This window comes from Oratosquilla oratoria, chromosome 25 (assembly GCF_046742065.1).
Source record: "Oratosquilla oratoria isolate Oo_2021 chromosome 25, ASM4674206v1, whole genome shotgun sequence".
In the NCBI taxonomy this organism is placed as follows: domain Eukaryota; kingdom Metazoa; phylum Arthropoda; class Malacostraca; order Stomatopoda; family Squillidae; genus Oratosquilla; species Oratosquilla oratoria.
In genome coordinates, this window is record NC_134801.1 from 58267766 (window position 1) to 58275265 (window position 7500).

Below are 7500 nucleotides of genomic sequence, written 5' to 3' on the forward strand. Positions count from 1 at the left end.
AGCGAGTTGGACCAAGGGGATGGTTCGTTAAAGTCCACGCTGCAAAGTCCTCTGTGAAGGGGAACCGTGCTAGCCACCTGACAGGGGGAGCTCATGGCGTTGAACTGAATCAATCATCGTTAAGTCGAGTTCAGGTCGTGAGGAAAGACGAAATGAGAAGAGCGTTGTGATTGGTGACTGGGAAACAGGTTTCGCGCTTAATTGAACCATTCATATTAGCTGATAAAGGTACGTTTGGCTCGTTACGATTATGTTTATCAACCCACCACAGCCAATGGCGGCTGACGCGCATCCTACTACCTGGCATCCTAGTTAGGTAAGCGCGTTGGATGTAGGTTCGGTTGAAATGATCAGTCTTGTACATTGCAGCTCAAAGCAAAACAACCCTATTCAAAGAAAACAAAGAATTAGTGCCCTAGACAATAGTTTGACGATTATCGTTGAGCCATGAACGATTATCGTTGGGCAATAATCGCACCAAACAGAACGTACAATTAAAAAAATAACCGCAATGTAAATGTTTGGTACAAACTACCTGTCTATATTGTAAATTCCAATACAATTGACACTACTACTACTACTACTACTACTCGTACTACTAGTACTACTACTACTATAAAAAGGCATAGATAAATATACGGAGCCCAACCCCAATCTAACTGATTTTCTCAGCATCATGAGCTTATACACTAAAATCAAGTCAATGTTTCTTAACCGTCTCCATTGTTAATATTCCCATAAAGTTCGCAAGTAGCCTCGTAAGGACCAATAGGTTTGTCTCTCTTTGTATTCCTTTGTACGCGTTTGGATCAGATCTCGATTGGATGCTGGTGACGTCAGGTGATTTAGAAATAGTCGGACATCTTAGGCCCCTTTCACACTAGGCAACTCGCGACCGTCACTTGTGGCGGTCACTAGTTGCCTTGTGAAAGTCTCGGGCAACTGCAAGCAACCAGTGACTGTCACCGAGTTGTGGGATCCTTTCTCATCATCTCATTAGTCGAAAGAATGGCATCAATGGAGGAGGTGGTGTTTCTCTTGGCTTTGCTGGTCAAGAAAAAGAGACGGTCGGTGACGGCAACTGCCAGTGACGGTCACTTGTTACCGGAGCGGGCAACAGCCATAGCCTGTTGCGCAACCGGGCAACCGCAGTGACGTAGTGTGAAAGGCTCAATTTGAAATAATGGTAGGCAACTAGTGACCGTCACTAGTGACGGTCACTAGTGACGGTCACTAGTGACGGTCACTAGTGACGGTCACTAGTGACGGTCACTAGTTGCCTAGTGTGAAAGGGTCCTTAGTTCCGATGGAAAAGGCCGAGAGACCACGAAGATAACTTACGCACATTTCTTGAGCAAATTAGGTGGCAGGAAATTATAAATATAGAACATCGACTCCAGTTGGGTCGTGATAACACGGTGATGATTAAGTTTAACGTCACGAAATACGCCCTAATAGGAGGCTGGGGCGGTACCCCTTACAGAGGACTTTGTAGCGTGGAATTTAATGAACCATGCCCTTGGTCCAACTCGCTGGCGGCAAGGCTCGAACTGACGTCATCTCGACCTCCGTCCTAATAAGCGATACGGATGGTCCGACCTTAGAAGTGTTACAGGTCATCCGTTTCAGTTATTGACCAATGATACATTGGAATTGTGTGGGAAGGCAATTCGAGAGATTTACGAACTTACAAGAAAAGGAGTCAACTTGTTTGTTATTTACTGGTGGGTGGAACATTTACCTGATGTTTAACTGAGCATTTACCTGGTCAAGGGAATGTGTTGAGTGTGCAATTTGGCCAAATCATCGCCAGGTAACGAAGGAAAGTTTAAGTTGGTTCTCGAGTCCTGTTTGGACCATGAGGACGTGAGGAGAAGGGAAAAGGCAAGCAATTTTGGGATGTCCGATATCTGGAGAGAAGTTGAAAGGAAAACTACAAAGACATACATATACATATACATGCTAATAAGAACACGGGTACGTGTGTTCACTTATGCAAAGTAGACCACTTGGAAAAAGAAACTAACGAAGCAGAGCCCTTTCATATATTTTTTGCACTGGATGTAATATACGAAAGCGCTTTGCTTCGTTAGTTTCTTTTTCCAAATGGTCTACTTTGCATACATATACATATACATATACATATACATGCACACATACTGTACACATACATACAGGCAGTTTATTCAGGGAGAAAGGTTTAATAAGAAATTGGGTCTAGTTCACCAAATTGCAATACACTAGCTAATGCTTGTAGTCTTCTGAATGGGTTCTGACGTTGTAAGCTTACAAACTCATCATCTACAAATTGTTTTAGTTCCAAACCACCTCCTTTGACGGAGCTTACTTATATTGGATGGTACACTGCCCGTAATCACTAAGGACGATGCTGTTGATTGCGTCGTCCGTCTATTGTAGTTTAGGAGTTGGTGGCATAAATATCAATTTCCTCGTCTCAAAGTTCCCCATGAGATTCAGCTTTGGTGTCATCATAAGTTGTCCATTGACCCAAACCGTCCTTATGATAGTATCGTATGCGCGTATGTGTGTATGTATGTATGTATGTATGTATGTATGTATGTATGTATGTATGTATGTACATGTATGTATGTGTATGTATGTGTATATATGTATGTGTATATACGTGTGTATGTATGTATGCATATATGTATGCATATATGTATGTATGTATGCATATATATACATATATATATATATATATATATATATATATATATATATATGCATGTATGTGTTTATATGTGAAAGTGTGATGTATGTATTTATGTATGTATGTATGTATGTATATAATGTACGTAGTGCATGCAATGTAATGTATGTATGTATGTATGTGTGTATGTATGTATGTATGTATGTATGTATGTGTGTATGTATGTGTGTATGTATATATGTATGTATGTATGTGTGTATGTATGTATGTATGTATATATGTATGTATGATATATGTATAATTTCCTTGTCAAACACCCATACCAGTTAGCAGTGATTCCTGGTATTAGGAATGTGTGGCGTGCGATCGGACCTTACTTCTTATCTTTAAATCTGTTGGATCTGGATGACCCAAGTGAGGTTTTCATCTCGTAATCGACATAACTGTTGTAGTTATTAACAAGACACTCAAGCCTGTTCAACACCGCCCCTCCCCCCCCTCTCTCTCTCTCTCTCTCTACACATTACTAAAATAACATGGGGGTATTCAAAATCAAGGGTATTGATTGCATGTTATTTGCACAGTAAAAATCTGCTCAGTAGCATGGAACTAACACTTTAGGGTCTATACGGGGATCCCTTACGGACAAGGGCCACACTTCATTTTGTTTGTGTTAGAGGAAATATCTACTCATAGAGAAAGTATGCTACTTTATTATACTGTGACTGTTCCTCCGTTATGCTGTCCCCCTCACTCTTAATACTGTCCTGTCCCACTTCTCTGAATATATATTTCCATTTTCGCCAACCCCTGTGATTGGGGAGGAAAGAATGCTGAAACCGAGTTTTCACACTCAGGTCGTAGACGGCGACTAAAATGGGACGCAGGAGGGGACTAGGCATTCTGTTTTCTGTTGCCCTAAAGGGCAAGGCATAAGAGAGTCTGGGGGAAGTTTTCCAACCAGAACCCTAAGGTTTGGGTCTTTGAATGTGCGTGGGTGTGGTATGGATGAGAGTAAATGGGAAGAAATAGGCATTATGTTTGTGAAAAGGAAGATGGATGTGCTGGCATTGAGTGAAACTAAGTTAAAAGGGAAGGGTGAGTTTGAATTTGAGAGTGTAGTGGGGAGGGTGTCGGGAGTGAGGGGAGGACGAGGGAGGGAAGGGGTGGCTATATTAGTAAGTGAAAAGATAGGTGGGCGTGTGGCGGAGCGGAAGGTTTCTTTAAGGTTAATGTGGATGAAGGTGAAACTGGGGAGGGAGATGTGGGTCTTTATAAGTGCATATGGGTAGGGTAGTGAGGAGGCTTTTTGGATAGATTCAAATAACGGTATAGAGAGTTTTGGGAGAAATGTCTGTGTAATGGTATTGGGAAATCTCAATCCTAGAGTAGATGAACCAATAGATGGAGTGGTTGGGAAATATGGAGTGCCAGGACAAATCGTAGTGGAGAGTTGATGGTGGAGATGTGTTTAGAGAGTTTATTATAGCTAATACAGTGTTCAAGCCTAAGTACACATGGGAGAGGGTGTTGGATGGAAAGGTGGTTGATAAAGCTTTAATGGACTATGTAATGGTATCCAGGAGAAGAGTAGGAAGATTTTTGGATGTCCATGTTCTTAGGGGAGAGAGTGGGGGAATATGAGATCCTTTTTTTTGGTTCAAGGTAAGTTGAGAGTAGAGGATAGATGGAGAGAGAGGAAAAGGACAGGAGGTAAGGAGATGCTTTGAGTAAACTGTTTAAATGAGAAGGAGAAGGAGGAGGAGTACAAGGAGAAGCTAAGAGAAGCGTGGGAGGTGGTGAAGGATAGAGTGGAGATAGGGGTGGAGGATGAATGGGGATGTTTCACGGAGGGAGTAACAAGGTGTGTAAAGATAGTGTGTGGAACAAGGAGGATGGAAGTAAATAAAAGGAAGGGTAGTGATTGGTGGAATGATGAAGTGAAGAAGGTTGTTGAAGAGAAGAAGTGACCATTCAGGGACTGGTTGCAAAGTAGGACGAGAGAGATATATAAGAGGTGCCAAGAAAACGAAGATAAACAAAATATAATATATAGGAGGCAAAACGGAGAGCAGACGTAAAATGGGGGAGGAATATAACAGGAAATTTTGAAAGTAATTATTTTTTGGGGAGGAAGTTAAGGGAGGAAGGGGAGGTGAATCAAGTAGAGAGGAAAAGGTAAAAGGCGCAGATGGAGAGATGATAATGGAGAGGAAACGGTAAGGGGAAGATGAGCAGATTTTTTAAGGGAGCTGTTAAACGTGGAGGAGGATGGGAAGGGAGTGGGAGGCGCTAAGAAAATTATAATCATGGGTGAAGAAAATGGAGGAGAGATAAGAAAAAACGAGGTGGAAGTAATCATCAAAATGATGAGAACAGGTAAGGCATCTGGGTTAGATGGGTGTCATGCGGAGCGTCTGAAAACGGGAGGTACAGTAATAGTGGACTGGTTAGTGAGGTTGTTTAATGTGTGGCTAAGGAAGGGTAGAATGCCGGAGGGCTGGAGGAGTACCTGTATATTTCTGCTTTACATAGGAAAAGGGGAGAAATGTAAGTGTAGTAGTTTCAGAGGGATCAGTTTGTTGAGTGTAGTTGGGAAGGGTTATGGGAAGGTTTTAATTGAGAGGATTAGGAGAGGAACAGAAGTAGTAATTGGTGAGGAATAGTATGGGTTTAGGAAAGGTAAGAGTTGCGTGGATCAGATTTTTGTGGTAAAGCATATATATGAGAAAGCTTTAGGAAAAGGTAAGGATGTTTTTGGGGGGGCCTTTATGGATTTGGAAAAGACTTATGACAAAGTAAACAGGAAGGCACTGTGGGAGATTTTGCAGATATATGGGAGAAAGCTGTTGAGGGCAGTCAAGATTTTTTTTACGAGAGTAGTAGAGCCTGTGTTAAAATTGGAAATGGAAAGAACAAGTGGTTTGAGGTAAAGGGAGGACTACGTCAGGGATGTGTCATGTCGCCATGGCTGTTCAATGTGTACATGGATGATGTGGTGCGGGAGGTAAAGGAGAGGGCAATGGGCATGGGACTAGAGGTGGTTAAAAAAATGGAGAGAAGTGGGAAATGAGCCAGCTTCTGTTTGCTGACGACACTGCACTTGCGGCAGTGTCAAAGGAGGGATTAAGAGAATTGGTGACGGAGTTTGGGAGGGTATGCTATTTGAGAAAATTGAAGGTAAATGTGGGTAAAAGTAAGGTGACGAGATGTACAAGGATAGAAGATGGTAATGAGTTGGAAATAAGTCAGAAGAGAAGCTGGAAGATGCGCATAACTTTAGGTATTTGGGGTCACATGTGGCAGGAAGGGGAGGAGAGGAGGTGGAAGTAAGTTGTAGATTGAGAGAAGCGAGTAAATGCCTTGGGATGGATTAAAAATTATCATGGGAAATAGGCATCTGGGAATGGATGCAAAGAGGAGATTGTATGAAGGAGTGATTGTACCGACGGCTTTGTATAGGGGGAAAACCTTAGAACTTAAGAAAAGAAGAGAAGAGAAGTTTATGTTTGAGATGAAAATCTTGAGACGTACGGTAGGGATTCCAAGGTTGGATGGAGTGAGAAGCGAGGAGGTGAGGAGGAGAGCGAAAGTAGAAAAGAAAATGGCAGATAGGGCTGATGAAAGAATATTGGGATGATTTGGACACATGGAGAGAATGAGTGAAGAAAAATTAGTAAAAGGTGTGGATGGCAGAGGTAGAGGGAGTGAATTTGAGGGGACTAACTAGAATGAGATGAATGGATGGGGTGAAAGGGGCTTTGATCAAGAGGGGAATGACTGTTGAGCAAGGAAGTGAGAGGCCAGGATATAGGGATGAATGGAGAGTGGCTGGGTATAGATGATACTGTTATATATGGAAGGGAGGGGAGGGGGAGGACATGGGGAATAGGAAGTGGTTACCTGTTTATTATTTAACTATACCTATGCATTTATTTATGTATTCTATTTGTTATTTACATTATTATAGTTTTTATTTATTAATTTATTATTATGATTTTTTTCGCATCCGACCTAGATATGAACCAAAAGGTCTCCTGTCGGCATGCTCCGCCTTTGTAATTCTTTGTATTGTATTGACGCAGTCCGAAGGGATTTCTCCCCGTCTTCTCTTTTTCTGCATTAGGGGATGGAGAGTTGGGGTTGCCGATTAAGTGAAGCGATCTTGCTGTGGATGTACTGTGTCTTGCTGCATTGCTTCTGATCCAGGGCAGAGGGCGGGATACAGGGATGACCCATCATCCATGAGGAGCTAAGATTAGAAGGAGGAAAGGGTGGTGGATGGGAGTGGAATAAGTGGGAGTGGGTATGTGCCTTTGGCTTGGCTACCCCCATCATAAGGGGGAAAAAGCTCTTTGTATATACATAGATAGGTATTCAGAATCAAATGATAAGTATCAACTGGCAAAGAAAGAATTATTTATATCATTGTAAATAAAAGAACATCCCAAATAGATCGCCTTTCTCTCTCAAAATGAAGACTATAAAACAGAGGTTAAAGCTGAAATAAATTAACTACAGTATAGAATACATGAATTTCAGTTAAATTCCATATTCATAAACTGTAATGAATTGAATATCAAATCATAATATGTTGAAGACAGATGACGGAAGGTAATTTGGGTTTGCTTATTAGATGTAAATCGACATTTGGTCAGCCTGGCGTCGCTCGAAAGACGACCGACTTGACGTCATAACGGTTCCATCTCCAACATCCAATCCCGTGCCTTCTATCACCAGCCAATGAACCTAGTACACAGGTCCCTTGGTGAATATTTTTTACTTCTTTCGCGTAATTCCATGGTTTTGAATGATAATGATAATAATTG